Below are 23,249 nucleotides of genomic sequence, written 5' to 3' on the forward strand. Positions count from 1 at the left end.
GGCACAGAAGATCATAAGCCATTCAGCCCAGCTTTTATTTCACTTTAGAGTTTATCTCTCTCAGAAGTCCATTCCAAATAATTTACCTGGACATGTATTTTTGCAGTTGGAATATAATACTTCTTTGCATCTCTTTCCATCTCAAAATATCATTGTCCTGCCCTTTTTCTTTTCTTTTTTTTAATAATATTTCATGTCAGTAAACAAGAATGATCTTTTTCACATTGATTTTCTCTCCACTAGCTACTTTTACTATCAGAGATAGAGTTTTGAGGAGATAACCTTCCTGTATTGTGTGATTAAGGAAATAGATATACAGTGTTCACAGTAAACAACTTGATAAGAAATTTGATCCAACTTTTCTGTCCCAATCTGCATCATTTCTTGTTTCAGTTCAGCTTTAAAAAGTTTATTCCTTTGAATCATTGTCTTAAATAGGTTGTCTAAAGATTAATGTGCCACTAGTGGGGCTGACTCCGTAATATCTTGCTATGAGTTAACAAAAATGAGAGAGAGCCTGAGGAACTAGTGGGTGTTGGAGCAGAAGTTTCAACAAAAATGAGGAAGGTGGCAGGATAAAGCCCAGGATATGGTGGGTAGCAAGCAGGTGATGGGTACAGGGATGAACAGATAGCACAGAAAAACTGACGATGTCAGTAGAAATAGCATACAATCTTCTCCCACTTTACAATCTTACCTAGGGCCAGATCTGCCCAGAAATTCAGTATACTGACTATTATTTTCATCAGAGAGAAAGAGAGTATGGGGGAGAAACAATAGATAGGAGAAGGAAGAAGAGGAGGAATAATGGGAGGAAGGAGGATAAAAGAAGAGAAAGAAGAAACCCTGCCTATGTGTAGTTGCTAGATGTCTTAGGAATTTCTAACAGATGGGTCTAAATGACTATTTCCTATCCTGGGACTTTATGGTTTTGCTTTTCTGGATCCCCTTTTAGGTGGCTCAGATGGTAAAGAATCTGCCTGCAATGCAGCAAGCCCGGGTTCAGTCCCTGAGTTTGGGAAGATCCCCTGGAGGAGGGTATGGCAACCCACTCCAGTATTCTTGCCTGAGAAACTACCCTCGTGGCTCAGATGGTAACGAGTCCACCTGCAATGCAGTAGGCCCAGATTCCATCCCTGAGTTGGAAGATTCCCTGGAGGAGAGCATGGCAACCCACTCTAATATTCTTGTCTGGAGAATTCCATGGATAGAGGAGCGTTGTGGGCTGCATTCTATGGGTGGCAAAGAGTCAGCCACGACTAAGTGACTCCGTTCACTTTATTAGTTCAGTCACTCAGTCGTGACTAAATCATTATTTAAGTAGTTTCTACAGAAGGGTATTGTCCTAAGTGAGATAACTTTGGCAGAGTGATAGAACTGTTACATTTTTAGCATTCTTGGGTTATGGCTGAAAAATTTCCCATACACATATACTAAATGTAGGGTAAAATAGAATGCTCTGGGCCCTTGGAAGTATCTCGTTGCACAATGAATAAACGAAAGGGGGCATTATCTGACATGGTAACAAAAAGCACAGCATCAGGGAAACAGTGAACCATTAGCTACACCTTTCTTTGTTTTTTATTTTTAGTCTAAAAACTTATTTGACAGTCTATACTCAGGAAAATCTTGATGTTCACTCTTGCCATCTCCTGTTTGACCACTTCCAATTTGTCTTGATTGGAAAAGGCAATTTGCCTTGATTGGAAAACTCAGCAGTGGTCAAAGGACTGGAAAAGGTCAGTTTTCATTGCAATGCCAAAGAAAGACAATGCCAAAGAATGCTCAAACTACCATACAATTGTACTCATCTCACATGCTAGTAAAATAATGCTCAAAATTTTCCAAGCCAGGCTTCAACAGTCTGTGAACCGTGAATTTCCAGATGTTCAAGCTGGATTTAGAAAAGGCAGAGGAACCAGAGATCAAATTGCCAATATCCACTGGATCATCTAAAAAGCAAGAGAGTTCCAGAAAAACATCTATTTCTGCTTTATTGACAATGTCAAAGCCTTTGACTATGTGAACCACAACAAACCGTGGAAAATTCTTAAAGATTTGGGAATACCAGACCACCTGACCTGCCTCTGGAGAAATCTATATGCAGGTCAGGAAACAATAATTAGTACTGGGCATGGAACAACAGACTGGTTCCAAATAGGGAAAGGAGTACATCAAGGCTGTATATTGTCACCTTGTTTATTTAACTTATATGCAGAGTACATCATGAGAAATGCTGGTCTGGATGAAGCACAAGCTAGAATCAAGATTGCCAGGAGAAATATCAATAAACCTCAGATATGCAGATGACACCACTCTTATGGCAGAAAGCGAAGAAGAGCTAGAGTCTCTTGATGAAAGAGGAGAGTGAAAAAGTTGGGTTAAAACTCAACATTCAGAAAACTAAGATCATGGCATCCAGTCCCACCACTTCTTGGCAAATAGATGGGGAAGCAGTGGAAACAGTGAGAGACTTTATTTTGTGGGGCTCCTTGGAAGAAAAATTATGACCAACCTAGAGAGCATATTAAAAAGCAGAGACATGGCCAACAAAAGTCTGCCTAGTCAAGGCTATGGTTTTTCCAGTGGTCATGTATGGATGTGAGAGTTGGACTATAAAGAAAGCTGAGCACCGAAGAACTGATGCTTTTGAACTGTGGTGTTGGAGAAGACTCTTGAGAGTCCCTTGGACTGCAAGGAGATCCAACCAATCCATCCTAAAGGAAATCAGTCCTGAATGTTCATTGGAAGGACTGATGCTGAAGCTGAAACACCAATACTTTGGCTACCTGATGCAAAAAACTGACTCATTGGAAAAACCCTGATGCTGGGAAAGATTGAAGACAGGAGAAGAAGGGGATGACAGAGGATGAGATGATTTTGTGGCATCACCAACTCAATGGACATGAGTTTGAGTAAACTTTGGGAGTTGGTGATGGACAGGGATACCTGACAGGCTGCAGTCCATGGGGTCACAGAGTCGGACGTGACTGAGTGACTGAACTGAACTGACTCCGGAAAATAATCTCACCCCTCAAATAACCATTAAATATTTATATCAAGTTAGATTGCATTTATAGAAAAGTATTATGAAATGAAAGGTAGCAGCTTTAATGAGAGGAATATTTTATTGATTTACTTGTGCATATCTGTCACAGCCTTGTGTCACAGAGGTTCAGTGCTACCTTGTGGCTATTCATTGACCCAGAGTAGTACATTTGTCCCTCAGTGGATCATCAGCTAGGAATGGTTCTTAGAGTACAGAATGACTATAGTGGTAGAAAAGGAGAAAAAGTAAGTGTTGTGAAACCCTCAGAGAGGATGTACTTGACTATAAGCATGTTAATGTAAATTATCCTATTATATTCTATTCTCTGTTGTCCCAATGAAAATTGTGCTATTTCAGTCCACCAATCAGTGCTTAGCTGTGCTTTTAGATATTCTAGTTTATCTGAATATTCTTTTCTTCTTTTCTCCCATTTTTTTAATGAAGCCTTAGGGAAAAAAAATTACATTATTAACTTACTGTGCCTTGGTAGCAGTTACTGTGAATTCAAATGCACATTTAACTTAAAATAAAAATTAAAAATATATAAAATGATTATATTTCTTTATGCAAATTTATTTTCTTTCTTGTTAAAAAGGTCTAGTTATTGCTTTTGCTTTAGATGGAACACAAATGAGGCATGAGAGCTCCCGTTTCTTTTTCACGGTTGAAAACAACATTGAGTATTAGCACAGTGATTAATATTATATAAAATCTCCAGTTCAGTAGGTTATTGATTTGTGTGATACCACACAACAAAGAAAGTGACTATTTGAAAGAGCCTACAGCTGAACTGTGATAATAGTCATTATAGATTCTTGGCTTGAACTAATAAACAGGTATTAAGTTATGTTTTTAGGAATTTGAGCTGCTTTTTATGTTGCTACATGGATGATTAGTGAAACAAGGAATTTGAGCTTTATTCAATGCACACAGTTTCATTATTCTCTTTATCTGGTAAAACTGATTATGAAGTCAAATATAAACTTTAATTTTATATTGGAAAAATTTTAAAGCCATCACTCTTCAGATGTGATCCAAAGCCATAACCAGGGAATTCATAGGAAGAGTGTATTCACATTAATTATCTATTATTTATGTAAAGTTGAACTGATACTGTCATTTAGAGCAAATATTTGTTAGTATGAAAAATGACTCAATGTCTTGAAATGATGATCTTTTAAAAACAGTTACATATTGAAATTTTAATTTTATTTTTTGTAAACAGTCTAATTAAATACATGTTGAATTCATAGTTTTATGAACATATTCTCAGTCACAGTGAAATAATGGTTCCAGTAGAAAACAGTATTTTGAAAAGTAATTCTCATGCTAAGCATATCAAATCAGCAAATGCAGTGCATTTCAGTGTCTGGTATCTGTTTTTCCTTTCTCAGATTTAGTATTTCCAACTTGTCTTGGTATAGTAATATGAGACCAGTTTGGATACTACAGACCAAAGGGAAGCAAATTTTCCCCCGGAGGATATTTGACTATGTCTGGAGACTTTTGGGTAGTCACAATTTCTAAAATACTTCTAGAAAGCCTATTATACACTTAATACATCTGAAACCAGACTAACCACATTTCAGATGTTCAATAGCCACTTGTAATTGGTGATTACTTGTAGTGATCAGAATAGCTTGCCTATATTCTCACCTTTATTCACCCATATCTTATGTACAGAAAAAAACTAATAAGGATCTGTTCTGAGTTGTGCCACCAAGTGTGACCAGTATGTTCTTCTATTTAGCAAAGGAATTTGTTCATCCAAGGATTCTATTAAAATTAAAACTTTCATATTAATGTTATATCCCATCTTGAAAATTACTACTTTTTATGATTTTTAGTCACAAAATCAGAAGGATTATCAGGAGGATGTGGTACAACCTCCATTTTAGTCCATCAGTTCTTGTACTTACAGTGTCAAGCCCATTGAGCTGTATCACCTGTATCTCTATCACAGCCTAAAGTCAGTTTAATAATATTAAAAGGGGAGGTACTTTTCTGAGAGGAATCTTAAATAGTATTTTTCATTTACTTGAAGGAATTCTTGTATACAAAAACAGACAAAATATTTAAGTAGACTTCTCTCATTTAAAATTAAATAGACTATTCTTGCGATTTACTCCCATTTAATGTGACACTGGAGTGCTCATTTGTATTTTCATGAGGATGATGAATCTGTGATTAATGACTTATAAATGATATTATGTCAAAATTTAAAGGACAAGTATTATGGAATTAACTTTACTCTGGGCAAATAAGCAATAAATTAGGGTTATTGTCTGAGTAGCCAGACAGTGCTAACCAGAATCTTGGTATTTTTTGGAGAAAGTTGAAAATGCATCTCTCCTTAGCTTTTATTCTCCTGTAAAATATAGGGCTGTCATAAATATGACATAAACATAACAAGTATCATTTTAATTGCTACTTTGAAAGAGTAAAGCAACCTCAAAATATTAATAAAATAGTGTACTCTCCCACAGAAAGCATAAACAAATTGTTTAGATGATTTAATCTACTGTTGAAAACTCCCGTACTACTATATATGGCACCTGCGATGAATTTGAAGAACACATATTTTGGTTGAAGTAACTTAATTTTGGTGCCTTTCTTCCCATGGAATCTCTCTCAAATGGCCAGGAACTTGGGGAAATTTCTGTTTCTGGTTCAAAGAGGTGGCTTCACACTTGGCAATTTGAGGTGTGGTTGATACAATAGCAAAGTCTTTGAATTTCTCTAAAACACATTAAGAAATTTCTCCACTCACAAATCTTAGAATTGAAGAGAACAGATTGTCAAATGAAACATGATGGTAGGTGATAGAATTTGTTGAAATAGAGTCATCTATTCTTCATTAATTGTTGCTGAAATGTACCATCTGCTTTAAAAGAATAATCATTTGTGGCATATCATTTTGATATGCCATTCATATGGGATTCATGAGAAAATTAGTTTATGTTTGAACATCCACTTCAGTTCAGTTCAATTCAGTTCAGTTGCTCAGTCATGTCTGACTCTTTGTGACCCCATGAATCACAGCACGCCAGGCCTCCCTGTCCATCACCTACTCCCAGAGTCCACCCAAACCCATGTCCATTGTGTCAGTGATGCCATCCAACCATCTCATCCTCTGTCATCCCCTTCTCCTCCTGCCTTCAATCTTTCCCAGCATCAGAGTCTTTTCAAATGAGTCAGCTCTCCACATCAGGTGGCCAAAGTATTGGAGTTTCAGCTTCAACATCAGTCCCTCCAATGAACACCCAGGACTGATCTCCTTTAGGATGGACTGGTTGGATTTCCTTTCAGTCCAAGGGACTCTCAAGAGTCTTTTCCACCACCACAATTCAAAAGCATCAATTCTTCAGTGCTCAGCTTTCTTTATATAGTCTGACTCTCACATCCATACATGTCCATTGGAAAAACCATAGCCTTGATTAGACGGACCTTTGTTGGCAAAGTAGTGTCTCTGCTTTTTAATATGCTGTCTAGGTTGCTCATAACTTTCCTTCCAAGGAGTAAGCGTCTTTTAATTTCATGACTGCAATGACAATTCCTCAATGATTTTGGAGCCCAGAAAAATAAAGTCAGCCACTGTTTCAACAGCTTCCCCATCTATTTGCCATGAAGTGATGGGACCAGATGACATGATCTTCGTTTTCTGAATGTTGAGCTTTAAGCCAACTTTTTCACTCTCTTCTTTCACTTTCATCAAGAGGCTCTTTAGTTCTTCGCTTTCTGCCATAAGGGTGGTGTCATCTGCATATCTGAGGTTATTGATATTTCTCCCAGCAATCTTGATTCCAGCTTGTGTTTCTTCCAGCCCAGTGTTTCTCATGATGTTCTCTGCATATAAGTTAAATAAGCAGGGTGACATTATACAGCCTTGACATACTCCTTTTCCTATTTGGAACCAGTCTGTTGTTCCATGAACATCCACTTACTAGAGTCATTAATTTTGTATATTTGGCCAGTATGCTAGGGCAATAATACAGTGGGTGATCTACCTTTCAGCCAGATAATCTGTTAGATCTGGTAGGGAATGACTCCTTCAGTTCTTTCAGATTTCTTGGGTAAAGAGAATGAAGATATGTCTTGCCGGTGAAGTTATATCAGAGGTATAGTACTGGTCAAATTGATATCTAAATGCTTGAAATATTTGAGGGAAGCTAAGTTTCTTAAATGTCCATTGTAAGCCTTTGACAGTTATCTTCCAAGTAGGCTGCTATCTGCATAAATAGTATTCTTGCCCAAAAAATATAAAATGGTTTGTGTTTTATAAGCAGGTAATCAAGAACAGTGTGATAGGTAATATTAGTGACTCAGTATTTTACCTTAGATGTAATACATTCATTTCTTCATAGCATGTGAAACGAAATATGTTCTAGGCAAATGATAATAGTAGACAATATACTAAATATTTGAGTCTGTTCCTAGGCAAATGATAATAGTAGACAATATACTAAATATTTGAGTCTGTTCCTTTAAGGGTCACCTAAAACATCTTCGTATCTTTTTCAATTCCTTCTCAATAATCTAATGATTGTTTCTCATTCTGTAATGTGGAAGTTATTCATTTTAGCTTGAATATCTTTGGCAGGTGTTTCTATCTAATTCCCCCTTAACTATTCCCTTCCTTTTAGAAGACAAGCATGCTTAAGGGAAATGACTATCTTTGATTCTTCTAAATAATTTTTCTCAAATCTAGCACTCTTAATCAGTATTGGTTTTAATGAAACTGAATACTATATACTATTCCCCATTTTGAGATTAATTGGCTGTTACATATTAAGGAAAGAGTTTAATACACAACACATTTTTCAAAGAGAAATCAGCCAGATGGATTTTTTTTCCATTTCAGTGGTTGACACACTTTTATATTTATTCCACGTGGCATGTGCTCTTTCTGTCACATCTCTCACTTTAATGAGTTGATAATGTCACCAAATGGTTTTTGGCTATATCAGAACCAGTATGTGTAGGAAGTAACTAGAATTCCCTTATGAATACCTGCAAATGTCAAAAGAGTTTCTATGGCGGCATTAAGGGAAAAGAGAACATCTGAGTTAGTGATAAAAGGGAAGACACACTTTCTGGTAGATCTGTGATAGAAAGTACTTTGGATGGTGCAGTCTCTTCTTCAGAAACACAGGAAGCAGAGCTGACTCACTGTGTCTGTGTGTGTGTGTGTGTGTGTGTGTAACTGTGACTCACCTTGATTCTTTGTTGACCTAAAAAGGTATCTAGTATACTAGATACTAGTGTATTTACTAGTATATTTATTTACATCCATGGAGTTGGTTTAGGTTTACTACTGAACACTGAAGAGTTTGACAAAAGCACATGTATTATTTAAGCTACCTATAAGAAATACAGAGAAGGGAATGGCAAACCACTTCAGCATTCCTGCCTTGAGAACCCCATGAATATGAAAAGGCAAAAAGGTAGGACACTGAAAGATGAACTCCCTAGGTCAGTAGGTGCCCAATATGTTACTGGAGATCAGTGGAGAAATAACTCCAGAAAGAATGAAGAGATGGGGCCAGAGCAAAAACAACACCCAGTTGTGGATGTGACTAGTGATGGAAGCAAGGTCCGATGCTGTAAAGAGCAATATTGCACAGGAACCTGGAATTTTAGCTCCATGAATCAAGGCAAATTGGAAGTGATCAAATAGGAGATGGCAAGAGTGAACATCAACATTTTAGGGATCAGTGAACTAAAATGGACTGGAATGGGTGAATTTAACTCAGATGACCATTATATCTACTACTGTGGGCAAGAATCCCTTAGACAAAATGGAGTAGCCATCATAGTCAACAAAAGAGTCCGAAATGCAGTACTTGGATGCAATCTCAAAAACAACAGAATGATCTGTGTTCCTTTCCAAGGCAAAGCATTCAATATCACAGTAATCCACGTCTATGCCTTGACCAGTAATGCTGAAGAAGCTGAAGTTGAACAGTTCTATGAAGACCTACAAGACCTTCTAGAACTAACAACCCCAAAATTTGTCTTTTTCATTATAGGTGACTGGAATGCAAAAGTAGGAAGTCAAGAAACACCTGTAGTAATGGGCAAATTTGGCCTTGGAGTACAGAATGAAGCAGAGCAAAGGATAATAGAGTTCTGCCAAGAGAATTCACTGGTCATAGCCCACACCCTCTTCAAACAACACAAGAGAAGACTCTACACATGGACATCACCAGATGGTCAACACCAAAATCAGATTGATTATATTCTTTGCAGCCAAAGATGGAGAAGCTCTATACACTCAGCAAAAATAAGACCAGGAGCTGACTGTGGCTCAGATCATGAACTCCTTATTTCCAAATTCAGACTTAAATTGAAGAAAGTAGGGAAAACCACTAGACCATTCAGGTATGATCTAAATCAATCCCTAACAATTATACAGTGTAAGTGAGAAATAGATTTAAGGGACTAGATCTGATAGAGTGCCTGATGAACTATGGACAGAGGTTCGTGATGTTGTACAGGAGACAGGGATCAAGACCATCCCCAAGAAAAAGAAATGCAAAAAGCAAAATGGCTGTCTGAAGAGGCCTTACAAATAGCTGTGAAAAGAAGAGAAGCAAAAAGCAAAGGAGACAAGGAAAGATATACCCATTTGAATGCAGAGTTCCAAAGAATAGCAAGGAGAGATAATAAAGGCTTTCTCAGTGATCAATGCAAAGAAATAGAGGAAAACATAGAGTGGGAAAGACTAGAGATCTCTTCAAGAAAATTAGAGATACCAAGGGAACATTTCATGCAAAGATGGGCACAATAAAGGACAGAAATGGTATGGACCTAACAGAGGCAGAAGATATTAAGAAGAGGTGGCAAGAATACACAGAAGAACTGTACAAAAAAGATATTCATGACCCAGATAATCATGATGGTATGATCACTCACCTGGAGCCAGACATCCTGGAATGTGAAGTCAAGTGGGCCTTAGGAAACATCACTACAAACAAAGCTAGTGGAGGTGATGGAATTCCAGTTGAGCTATTTCAAATCCTAAAAGATGATGCTGTGAAAGTGCTGCACTCAATACAGAAGCAAATTTGGAAAACTCAGCAGTGGCCATTGAACTGGAAAAGGTCAGTTTTCATTCCAATCCCTAATAAGTGAAAGTAAAGTGAAAGTGAAGTCGCTCAGTCGTGTCCAACTCTTTGCGACCCCATGGACTGTAGTCTACCAGGCTGCACCATCCATGGGATTTTCCAGGCAAGAATACTGGAGTGGGTTGCCATTTCCTTCTCCCTAATAAAGGCAATGCCAAATAATGTTCAAAGTACAGCACAATTGCACTCATCTCACACGCTAGTAAACTACCATACAATTACACTCATCTCACACGCTAGTAAACTACCACACAATTGCACTCATCTCACATGCTAGTAAAGTAATGCTTAAAATTCTCCAAGCCAGGCCTCAACAATACATGAACCATGAACTTCCAGATGTTCAAGCTGGATTTAGAAAAGGCAGAGGAACCAGAAATCAAATTGCCAACATCCGCTGCATCATGGAGAAAGCAAGAGAGTTCCAGAAAAACATCTATTTCTGCTTTATTGACTATGCCAAAGCCTTTGACTGTGTGGATCACAATAATCTGTGGAAAATTTTGAAAGAGATGGGAATACCAGACCACCTGACCTGCCTCTTGAGAAACCTATATGCAGGTCTGGAAGCAATAGTTAGAACTGGGCATGGAACAACAGACTGGTTCCAAATAGGGAAAGGAGTATGTCAAGGCTGTGTATTGTCACCCTGGTTATTTAACTTATATGCAGAGCACATCATGAAAAACGCTGGGCTGGATGAAGCACAAGCTGGAATCAAGATTGCCAGGAGAAATATCAATAACCTCAGATATGCAGATGACACCACTCTTATGGCAGAAAGCAAGGAAGAGCTAAAGAGTCTTTTGATGAAAGAGGAGAGTGAAAAAGTTGGGTTAAAACTCAACATTCAGAAAACTAAGGTCATGGCATCCAGTCCCATCACTTTGTGGCAAACAGATGGAGAAACAGTGGCAACAGTTGCAGACTTTATTTTTGGGGGCTCCAAAATCACTGCAGATGGTGACTGCAGCCATGAAATTAAAAGATGCTTACTGCTTGGAAGAAAAGTTATGACCAACCTAGACAGCATATTAAAAAGAAGAGACATTGCCAACAAAGGTCCGTCTAGACAAGGCTATGGTTTTTCCAGTAGTCATGTATGGATGTGAGAGTTGGACTATACAGAAAGCTGAGCGCCGAAGAATTGATGCTTTTGAACTGTGGTGTTGAAGAAGACTCTTGAGTGTCCCTTGGACTTCAGGAGATCCAACCAGTCCATCCTAAAGGAAATCAGTCCTGAATGTTCATTGGAAGGACTGATGTTGAAGCTGAAACTCCAATACTTCGGCCACCTGATGGGAAGAGCTGACTCATTTGAAAAGACCCTGATGCTGGGGAAGATTGAAGGCGAGAAGAGAAGGGGACGACAGAGCATGAGATGGCTGGATGGCATCACCAACTCGATGGACATGAGTTTGAGCAATCTCGAGGAATTGGTGATGGATAGGGAAGCCTAGCGTGTTGCAGTCCATGGGGTCGCAAAGAGTCGGACATGACTGAGCAACTGAACTGAGCGGAACTGATTGCAAATAAAACTAGCCTCCAGGCATTAACTCAAAGACTCACATCTGCCTACTGAAATGAAGCATGCAGGGAGCCAGGAGCTTCCTAGTCTCATCTTTGTTGTGCACTTAGTATTTGTATGACCATGGCAAGACGTTTAACCTGTGAATCAGTTTCTACATTGTAAAATCAGAGATTTAGATGTCACATACTTTAGTGACATCACTTTAGTGAGTGTTTACCCTGAAGGTTTGCATGTGGTTGTGTATGAATAAGACAGCCTTCATTTAATTCCCTCCTATATCACTTAGCTAGTGCCTAAGATTGTCTCATCGTTTTCAAAAGGGATATAAATAAGCATGTGTTAGGAAGATTAAACACAAATAGGGATGTAAAATGCTTATGATATATAGAATCTTATGAGTTTTTAAGCCATCAAAATGCCTTAAATATTTTTGTTTAATTTTAGTATAAAGCCTTCTATTTGCAATATGAATAGCAGTATGAATTTGCAATATGAATAAACTCTTCTGGTTCAGCCTTTTAAATTATGTTCCAAGTTTGATCATAAGTACAAAAGAAAAACATAGTATATTTTATTACATATGCTTTATTGTATGGAAAAGTATTTCTGAAGATATGGAGTGTCAAGAGCTAAACTAATTAGTCAATGAAAGATGTAATGTAAACCTCTTTAGTGAGTAAGTCAGTGCTGTGCTGTGCTTAGTCACTCGGTCCTGTCCAACTCTTTGCGACCCCATGGACTTCAGCCCACCAGGCTCCTCTGTTCGTGAGATTCTCCAGGCAGGGATAGTGGAATGGGTTGCCATGCCCATCTGCAGGGAATCTTTCCACCCCAGGGATCAAACACAGGTCTCCCCCATTGCAGATGGATTCTTTACAGTCTGAGCCACAAGGGAAGCAGTGTAAATCAATATAAAATGCTTATTTCTATATGGATTTTTGTGTATTTCAAATCTTTGCTCTTAAGAAGAATTTATAATCTAGATATCAAAGTAAGAAGTAAACAGTAAAAGTAGTATAATTCATAGTTGTTAAGAACAAATATTAATTACTGGACTTTGAACAAGTCAGATTAGCATATGATTTGGTGATGAGAAAAATCCTGAGTTAGGAAACAGACAGTCATTCAGCTGAATGTTGATAAAGGGCTAGACTGCAATGAACAAAGAGGGATGCACATGAAGTGGAAGAACGGCATGAGTATTAGGGCAAGAGTGGAAAAGACCGTGCTGTGTTTTGGAGACAGTGGATAAATAGGGCTGGAGATGTTAAGGAGATAAGGCTAAAATGATGAAACTGAGATCCTTAAATGCCTGTTTAAGGACTAGAATTTTTCCTTCCAAGACAGAAAGAGGAAAGTGTAATTTTAACAAAGGACAAGTAATTTGCAGGGGTGTACCTAGCCTTTCCTGATAGCTCAGCTGGTAAAGAATCCGCCTGCAATGCAGGAGACCCTGGTTCAATTCTTGGGTCAGGAAGACCCCCTGGAGAAGGGATAGGCTATTCACTCCAGTATTCTTGGGCTTCCCTGGTGGCCCAGATGGTAAAGAATTTGCCTGCAATGCAGGAGACCTGGGTTGGGAAGATCCCCTGGAGGAGGGCATGGAAAGCTTACATGCTGATGTTATTGGCTAAGTCTAGCCTTTACATTGATCTGATTTGTTGTCATATAGCAGGTACTTTGCTCTGACTGGCTGACTTCTACCTCAGTTTGCTCTGATTGGCAGACTCCTGGTGTGTACATTGCTCTGATTGGCTGACTTCTAACCCGACCCATTTGGCTTACCTCAAGCCTGTGCATCGCTCTGACACATTGCTCTGATTGGCTGACTCCTAGCCTGAACCTTGCTCTGATTGCCTGACCTCAGGCCTGTATTTTGTCCTGATTGGTGGAATCCTAGCCCATACTTTGCTCTGATTGGCTGAGTCCTGGCCTGTACTTTGTTCTGACTGACTACTTCTTAGACCGTCCATATGTATGATTGGCTGAATACTGGCTCATACTTTGCTGTGATTGCCTGAGTCCTTGTTCTGATTGGCTGACTCTTAGGCTGCATCTCTGGTTGACTGGCTGACACCTAGACTATGATTGGCTGATTGTAGCTTGTACTTTTCCCTGATTGCCTGACTCAAAGACTATAAATTACTCTGATTGGTGGACTTCTAACCTGTATTTTGAGCTGACTGGCTGATTACTAGCCAGTATTTTACTCTGATTGGCTGACAGTAGCCTGTAATTTGCCCTTATCAACTGACTCCCAATTTGTATATTGCTCTGATTGGCTGGCTGCTAACCTGTGCATTGCTCAGAGTGGCTAACTCCTATCATGTATATTGCTCTATTAAAGACTCTTAGCATTTCCCTGCACTGATTGGCTGACTTGAAATTGCACACTGCTCTGATTGTCTGACTTGGGATGGTGCATTGTTCTGATTTGCTTATTCCTAGACTGTGCCTTACTCAGATTGGCTGACTTGAGCCTGTACATTGCCCTGATTGGCTGCCTCCTTTCCCCTACTTTTTCTGATTGGCTGACTCCTGCCCTGCATTGCTCTGATTATCAGAGTCCTAGTCCTATGGTCTGATTGGGTACTACAGAGTCTGTTCACTGCTATAATTGGCTGAATCCGAGCCCACAGTGTGCTGAGATTGCCTGACTCCTGGCCTGTACGTGGCTCAAATTGGGTAACTCCAAGTGTTCTTTGCTCTGATTGGCTGACTCTTAGCCTACACCTTGTTCTGATTGGTGAAAACTAGCCTACCCTGACTGGCTGACTTCTGTCCAGTACTTTGTTCTGATTGACTGACTCCTAGCTAGGTCTTGGCCCTGATTGGCTGACTCTGAGCCTGATCTTTACCCTGATTGGCCGAATCTGAGCATGTACATTTAACTGTTTGGCTGACCTCAAGCCTGTAATTTGTCCTAATTGGCTGACACCTAGCCTGTATTTTGCTCTGATTGGCTAACTCCTATCCAGTTGTTTGCTGATTGGATGACTTCTGGCCTGTACTTTGCACTGATTGGCTGACTCAAAGCTTGCATGCTGATGGTATTGGTTAAGCCTAGTCTTTACACTGATTTTATTTGCTATCTCACTGTATTATGGTCTGACTAGATGACTACTTGGAGAAGGTAATGGCACCCCACTCCAGTACTCTTGCCTGGAAAATCCCATGGGCGGAGGAGCCTGGTAGGCTGCAGTCCATGGAGTCGCTAAGAGTCGGACACGACTGAGCGACTTCCCTTTCACTTTTCACTTTCATGCATTGGAGAAGGAAATGGCAACGTACTCCACTGTTCTTGCCTGGAGAATCCCAGGGACGGGGGAGCCTGGTGGGCTGCCATCTATGGGTTTGCACAGAGTCGGACACGTCTGAAGCGACTTAGCAGCAGCAGCAGATGACTGATTGGCTGAACTCTATCCTATTCTTTGCTCTGATTGGCTGAATCCGAGTCTTTACTAGGCACTGATAAGCCGAGTCCTAGCCTGTACATTTCTCTGATTGGCTGAACTCTAGCATACGTTTTGCCCGGATTGGCTGACTCCTATCTTGTATTTTTCTCTGATTGGCTAACTCCCATCAGGTAATTTAATTGTCTGACTACTGGCCTGTACATTGCTCTGATTGGCTGACTTCTAGCCAATACCTTGTTCTGATGGTCTAAACGATAGGCTATACTTTGCTCTGATTGGCTGACTCCTAACCTGTTCTTTTCTCTTATTGGCTGAGTCCAAGCCTGTACTTTGCCCTAATTGGCTGAGTAATAGCCTGTACATTTGTATCTCTGGCTAAAGTTTAACCTGTACTTTGCTGTGATTGGTTGACTCCTAGCCTGTTCCTTGCTCTGATTGGCTGAATTCAAGCCTTTACTTTGCTCTTAGTGGCTGAGTAGTATCCTGTATTTTTCTCTGATTGGCTAACTCCCATGAGGTAGTTTGCTCTGACTGGCTGGCTTCTAACCAGTTCCTTATACTGATTGGCTGAACGCTAGCCTATACATTTCTCTGATTGGCTGACTCCTAACTTGTCCTTAGCTCTGACTGGCTGAGTTCAAATCTGTACTTTGCCATGAGTGGCTGAGTCCTAACCTGAACATTTCTCTTACTGGCTGAACTGTAGCCAGTCTTTTGCCCTGATTGGCTGACTCCTATCCTGTTCTTACTGTCATTGGCTGAATTCGAGCCTGTATTTTGCCCTGATTGGCTGAGTCCTAGCCTGTACATTTCTCTGATTGGCTAACTCCCATCACGTAGTTTGCTCTGAGTGGCTGTCTCCTAGCCGGTTCCTTATACTGATTGGCTGAGCTCTAGCCTATACATTTCTCTGATTGGCTGACTCCTAACATGTCCTTGGTTCTGATTGGCCTAGCTGGAGCCTGTACTTTGCCCTGACTGGCTGACTCCTCACCTGTACTTTACTCTTATTGACTGAGTCCGAGCCTGTACTTTGCCATGATTGGCTGAGTCCTAGCCTGTACATTTCTCTGATTGGCTAAACTCTAGCATGTACTTTACTTTGATTGGCTGACTCCTAACCTGTCCTTTACTCTGATTGGTCTAGCCGGAGCCTGTACCTTGCCATTACTGGCTGAGTCCTAACCTGACTATTTCTCTGATTGGCTGAACTCTAGCCTGTCTTTTTCCCTGATTGGCTGGCTACTGGTGTGTACATTGCTCTGATTTGCTGGCTCTTAGCCAGTACCTTGTTCTGATTGGTTGACTGTAGGCTCTAGTTTGCCCTTATTCAGTTCAGTTCAGTTCAGTCGCTCAGACGTGTCTGACTCTTTGTGACCCCATGAATCGCAGCACGCCCGGGCTCCCTGTCCATCACCAACTCCCGGAGTTCACTCAGACTCATGTCCATCGAGTCAGTGATGCCATCTAGCCATCTCATCCTCTGTCATCCCCTTCTCCTCCTACCCCCAATCCCTCCCAGCATCAGAGTCTTTTCCAATGAGTCAACTCTTCGCATGAGGTGGCCTGACTCCTAACTTGTCTATTGCTCTGATTGGCTGATCCTTAGCCTGTGCATTGCTCTGATTTTCTGACTCCTATCCTGTACTTTGTGCTGAGTGGCTAAGTCCTACCTGGTAGTTTTCTCTGATTGGCTGAGTCCTGGCCTTCCCTTGCACTGATTGGCTGACTTAAAATTGCTCTCTGCTCTGATTGTCTGACTTGAGCCTCTACATTGGTCTGGGTTACTGACTCCTAGTCTAAACCTTGCTCTGATTGGCTGGCTCGAGCCTGTACTTTGCCTGGATTGGCTGACTCATAGTCCCTACTTTGCTCGATTGGCTAACTCCTTGCCTGTACATTGCTCTGGTTGGCTGGCTCCTAGCCTGCACTTTGCAGTGATTGGCTGACTCAAAGCTTGCATGCTGTCCTGATTGGTTAAGTCAGGCTTTATATTGATCTGGTTTGCTAGCTTATAATCAGTACTTTTCTTTGACTGGCTGACTCCTACCCGGTTGTTTGTTCTGATTGGCTGACTCCTTGCCTTTATTTTGTCCTGATTGGCTGATTTTAGCCTTTGCATTTCTCTGATTGACTGATTTCTAGTATGTACTTTGCTCTGATTGGCTAACTCCTAGCATGTAAGTTGCTCTGATTGGCATACTCCAAGTCTGTACTTTGCACTGATTGGCTAGCCCATACTTTTCTCTGATTGGCTAAACTCTAGCCTGTACTTTGCTCTGATTGGCTGACTCCTAGCCACTACATTGTTCTGATTGGCTGAAGTCTAGCCAATACTTTGCTTTGATTGGCCGGATCCTAACCTGTCCTTGGCTCTGATTGGCCTAGCCGGAGCCTGTACTTTGCCATGACTGGCTGAGTCCTAACCTGAACTTTCATCTAACTGGCTGAACTCTAGCCTGAACTTTGCTTTGATTGGCTGACTACCAGCCACTACATTTTTCTGATTGGCTGAAGTCTAACCAACACTTTGCTTTGATTGGCTGACTCCTAACCTGTCCTTGGCTCTGATTGGCCTAGCCGGAGTCTGTACTTTGCCATGATTGGCTGAGTCCTAACCTGAATAGTTCTCTGATTGGCTGAACTCTAGCCTGTCTTTTCCCCTGATTGGCTGGCTACTGGCATGTGCATTGCTCTGATTGGCTGGCTCCTAGCCAGTACCTTGTTCTGATTGGCTGACTGTAGGCTCTAATTTGCCCTTATTACCTGACTCCTAACTTGTATATTGCTCTGATTGGCTGATCCTTAGCCTGTGCATTGCTCTGATTTTCTGACTCCTCTCCTGTACTTTGTGCTGAGTGGCTATGTCCTATTTGGTAGTTTTCAATGATTGGCTGAGTCCTGGCCTTGCCTTGCACTGATTGGCTGACTTGAAATTGTGCTCTGCTCTGATTGTCTGACTTGAGCCTTTACATTGGTCTGAGTTACTGACTCCTAGTCTAAACCTTGCTCTGATTGGCTGGCTCGAGCCTGTACTTTGCCTGGATTGGCTGACTCATAGTCCCTACTTTGCTCGATTGGCTAACTCCTTGCCTGTACATTGCTCTGGTTGGCTGGCTCCTAGCCTGCACTTTGCAGTGATTGGCTGACTCAAAGATTGCATGCTGTCCTGATTGGTTAAGTCAGGCTTTATATTGGTCTGGTTTGCTGGCTTATAATCAGTACTTTTCTTTGACTGGCTGACTCCTACCTGGTTGTTTGTTCTGATTGGCTGACTCTGGGTCTGTCCTTTGCTCTGATTGGCTGACTCCTGGCCTTTTTATTCCATGATTGGCTGACTCCTTGCCTTTATTTTGTCCTGATTGCCTGATTTTAGCCTGTGCATTTCTCTGATTGGCTGATTTCTAGCATGTACTTTGCTCTGATTGGCTAACTCCTATCTGTTAATTTTCTCTGATTGGCTGACTCCTGAATTGTATTTGCTCTGATTGGCTAACTCCTAGCATGTACGTTGCTCTGATTGGCATACTCCAAGTCTGTACTTTGCACTGATTGGCTGACTTGAAACTGGTATTCTACTCCGATTGTCTGACTCCATCCTTTGCTTTGGTCTATTTGCTGACTCCTAGACTGTACTTCGGAGAAGGCAATGACACCCCACTCCAGTACTCTTGCCTGGAAAATCCCATGGACGGAGAAGCCTGGTAGGCTGCAGTCCATGGGGTCGCTAAGATTCAGATACGACTGAGTGTCTTCACTTTCACTTTCATGCATTGGAGAAGGAAATGGCAACCCACTCCAGTGTTCTTGCCTGGAGAATCCCAGGGACGGGAGAGCCTGGTGGGCTGCCGTCTATGGGGTCGCACAGATTCGGACACTACTAAAGCAACTTAGCAGCAGCAGCCTGTATGTTGTTCTTATTGGCTGACTCCTAGACTGTACCTTACTCTGATTGGCTCATTCTAGCCTTTACTTTGTCTTGATTGGCTGACTCCTAGCCCAGTTTTCTCTGATTGGCTGACTCAAAGCTTGTTAGGGGGCTGAACTGATTAAGTCTGGCCTTTATATTGGTAGGATTTGCTGTCCCCACCCAGTTTTGTGCTCTGATTGGCTGACTCCTGGCCTGTACTTTGCTCTTATTGGCTGACTCCTAGCCTGTACCTTGCTCTGATTGGCTAACCATAGCCTGTAATTTGCCTTGATTGGCAGACTTCTAGCCTGTATATTGCTCTGATTAGCTGATTCCTAGCCTGTACTTTGCTCTGATGGTCTAACTCCTTTCCAGTAGTTTGCTCTGATTGGCTGGCTCATGGCCTGTATTTTTCCTTGATTGACTGATTCCTAGCCCCTACTTTGCTCTACTGGCTGGCTCTTGGCCGATACTTTGCTGTGATTGGCTGACTCCAGGCCTATACTTTGTTGTGATTGGCTAACTCCTAGCCTATACCTTGCTCTGATTGGCTAGCTCCTTGCCTGCACTTTGCACAGACTGGCTGACTTGAAGCTTGTACTCGGCTCTGATTGTCTGACTCTAGCTTGTGCATTGGTCTGATTTGCTGACTCCTAGACTGTACCTTCGGAGAAGGCAATGGCACCCCACTCCAGTACTCTTGCCTGGAAAATCCCATGGACAGAGGAGCCTGATAGGCTGCAGTCCATGGGATCGTGAAGAGTCATACACGACTGAGCGACTTCACTTTCACTTTTCACTTTCATGCATTGGAGAAGGAAACAGCAACCCACTCCAGTGTTCTTGCCTGGAGAATCCTAGGGACAGGGAAGCCTGGTGGGCTGCTGTCTGTGGGGTCGCACAGAGTCGGACGTGACTGAAGCGACTTAGCAGCAGCAGTGACAGCAGACTGTACCTTACTGTAATTGGCTGATTCAAGCCTATACTATGCCCTGATTGGCTGACTCCTAGCCCCTACTTTCCCCTGATTGGCTGACTCCTAGATTGTTCTCCGCTCTCACTACTGATTCCCAGCATCTCCTTTGCTGTGATTGGCTGCTTCTTAGTCTGTACCTTGCTGTGGTTGGCTGACTCCTAGACTGTGCTATAGTTACTGAAATGTAAAAATCTCAACATTCATAAAACTAAGATCATGGCATCTGGTCTCATTACTTCATGGCAGATAGATGGGGAAACAGTGGAAACAGTGAATGACTTTATTTTGGGGGGCTCCAAAATCACTGCAGATGGTGATTGCAGCAATGAAATTAAAAGACACTCCTTGGAAGGAAAGTTATGACCAACCTAGATAGCATATTAAAAAGCAGAGACATTACTTTGCCAACAAAGGTCCGTCTAGTCAAGGCTATGGTTTTTCCAGTGGTCATGTATGGATGTGAGAGTTGGACTGTGAAGAAAGCTGAGCGCTGAAGAATTGATGCTTTTGAACTGTGGTGTTGGAGAAGACTCTTGAGAGTCCCTTGGACTTCAAGGAAATCCAGCCATTCCATTCTAAAGGAGATCAGTCCTGGGTGTTCATTGGAAGGACTGATGCTAAAGCTGAAACTCCAATACTTTGGCCACCTCATGCGAAGAGTTGACTCATTGGAAAAGACCCTGATGCTGGGAGGGATTGGGGGCAGGAGGAGAAGGGGACAACAGAGGATGAGATGGCTGGATGGGAGCACTGACTCGATGGACATGAGTTAGAATAAACTCTGGGAGTTGGTGATGGACAGGGAGACCTGGCGTGCTGAGATTCATGGGGTTGCAAAGAGCTGGACATGACTGAACTGAACTGAATTGAACTGATGTAGGTTCCAACTGCTTGCTTCTCAAAAGCCAACAAACAGGCCAGATTGGTGGAAAGGAAATATTGCTTAATTTAGATGCTGGCAACTGGGGTGGCATAAGGAATGTCAGGCCCAAGGCCAACTCCCCACCACTGGCAACCTTTGGGGTAAGAAAGAGCTTTTATAGACAGAAGGAGGAGGCTATATGCAGAAATAGCATAGTCAGCTCTGATAATCATCTTAGAATGGTCATCAGTGGTTTGAGTCATCTTGGTTGTTTTAGGTATCCTTAATCTTCAGTTCCAGGGTCCATTTGTTCCCATTTCTTTGAGGCCAGTTCTCAGAATTGTGGCACCTTATGTCATGGGTATAGTATGGTCATCATGAAGTTAACTTCTTCACCCTAGTGTTTGGTATCTATATGACAGCTCAGAGTATTATCTCAAATGTCTCAGAGTATTATCTCAAGGCTTTGAGAAAGATTTAAAGGTCACTGTCTATGCTTGATCGGTATATTATTCTTATTTGATCTTTTTTGACTGTTTTCCTTGTTTTCCACATGTTCTCATTTTTCTGATTAAACTTATTCTTTGACTAAAGTTTTCTACACACAAAAGACTGGCTGAGGACATGTTGGAGGGTGCGGAAGAAGGATCATAGGGTTCTGCTCTGTTTCAACCCTCCCTTTTCCTGGATACTCATCAGTCTTGTATAGGGACAGGTACAGAAGAAGAAAGGGAATATTACTTAGTCATAGTACCTGGACAAACACTTAAAAATTACTAGACATGACAATGAGGATAACAATCAAAATGCATCTTTGTATTATTTTCTGAATGTATTTTTTCTTAATGGTTAAAGCATATGTACAATGTATGCTTAATAGGCCATAAACAGGCTGTATTGGTTAGCCTAAAGTTCAAGATAAATCACATGCAGGCCAGAATTATTTCCCCATACCTCAGTAGGTGAGAATTTCTTCCAGCATTTTCCCCTTTTAATTATAACTCCTTTCACAGAATGTGTCAATAATCAACATATTTTCCCCACATTGGCAGAGTGGAAATCTTTTCCCTGTTCTGGATCCATCTATGTCTCTCAGTTCTAGTCCTCACTTTGATCTGATTGGCTGACTCCCAGCCTGTGATTTTCCCTGATTGTCAGAGACCTAACTTGTACTTTGATTGGCTGACTCCTAGTCTCTACCTTGCTCTATTTGGCTTAGTACTAGCTGGTACTTTACTCTGATTGTCTGTCTCCTAGCCTGTACCTTACTCTGAATTGGCTCTCTCCTAATCTTTGCTTGATTTGCTGATTTCTAGCTGGTATTCCTTAAATCCTAAGCATCAGGAGACATAAGAAGGCCTTCTTAAGTGAACAATGCCCCCTCCCCCCAAAAAAAGAAGAAGAAAACCATAGAATGGAAAAGGCTATAGATCTCTGCCAGGAAAGTGGAGATACAAATGGAACATTTCATGCAAAGTTGGGCACAATAAAGAAAGAAATGACAAGGCCTTAACAGAAGCAAAGAGAAAAAGAGATGGCAAGAGTACACGGAAGAACTATGCAAAAAGGTCTTCATGACCCAGATAACCACGATGGTATAGTCACTCACCTAGAGCCAGACATCCTGGATTGAGAAGTCAAATGGGCCCTAAGAATCATTATTATGAAGAAAGCTGGTGGAGGTGATGGAATTCCAGCTGAACTGTTTCACATCCTAAAAGATGATGCTGTTAAAGTGCTACTTTCAATGTGACCACAAATTTGGAAAACTCACCAATGGCCACAGGACTGGAAAAGGTCAGGTTTTATTCCAACCCCAAAGAAAGGCAATGCCAAAGAATGCTGAAACTACTGTATAATTGCACTCATTTCATGTTCTTCAAGGTAATGCCCAAAATCCTTTGAGCTACCTTTGACATTATGAACTGAGAACTTCCAGATGTACAAGCTGGGTTTAGAAAAACCAGAGGAACCAGAGATCAAATTGCTAATGTTCATTGGATCATAGAAAAAGCATGAGAATTGCAAAGCACATCTGCTTTATTGAGTAAGCTAAAGCCTCTGATACTACACTTGATCTTAGCCAAAAGGCCGAGAAGCAATTCCAATCCCAAAGAAAGGCAATGCCAAAGAATGCTCAAACTTCCGCATAATTGCACTCATCTCACACGCTAGTAAAATAATGCTCAAAATTCTCCAAGCCAGGCTTCAGCAATACGTGAACTGTGAACTTCCAGATGTTCAAGCTGGTTTGAGGAAAGGCAGAGGAACCAGATCAAATTGCCCACATCCGCTGGATCATCGAAAAAGCAGGAGTTCCTGAAAAACATCTATTTCTGCTTTATTGACTATGCCAAAGACTTTGACTGTGTGGATTA

General features: G+C 41.3%; 1 long non-coding RNA gene and 1 pseudogene across 1 annotated transcript in view; one reads left to right on the forward strand and one right to left on the reverse strand.

The window, feature by feature from the left end:
• LOC129638524 (uncharacterized) overlaps positions 1-10,175 on the forward strand; it is a 30,835-nt gene extending 20,660 nt beyond the window's left edge. Inside the window, exon 3 of the long non-coding RNA XR_008707879.1 lies at positions 9,079-10,175. This is a non-coding gene — a long non-coding RNA (uncharacterized LOC129638524). The remainder of the gene's footprint in view (positions 1-9,078) is intronic.
• A 12,692-nt stretch (positions 10,176-22,867) lies between these two features.
• On the reverse strand, positions 22,868-22,974 carry LOC129640519 (uncharacterized; annotated as a pseudogene).
• Between the last annotated feature and the right edge of the window lie 275 nt (positions 22,975-23,249).

This window comes from Bubalus kerabau, chromosome X, assembly GCF_029407905.1.
Source record: "Bubalus kerabau isolate K-KA32 ecotype Philippines breed swamp buffalo chromosome X, PCC_UOA_SB_1v2, whole genome shotgun sequence".
NCBI classification, from domain to species: Eukaryota; Metazoa; Chordata; class Mammalia; order Artiodactyla; family Bovidae; genus Bubalus; species Bubalus kerabau.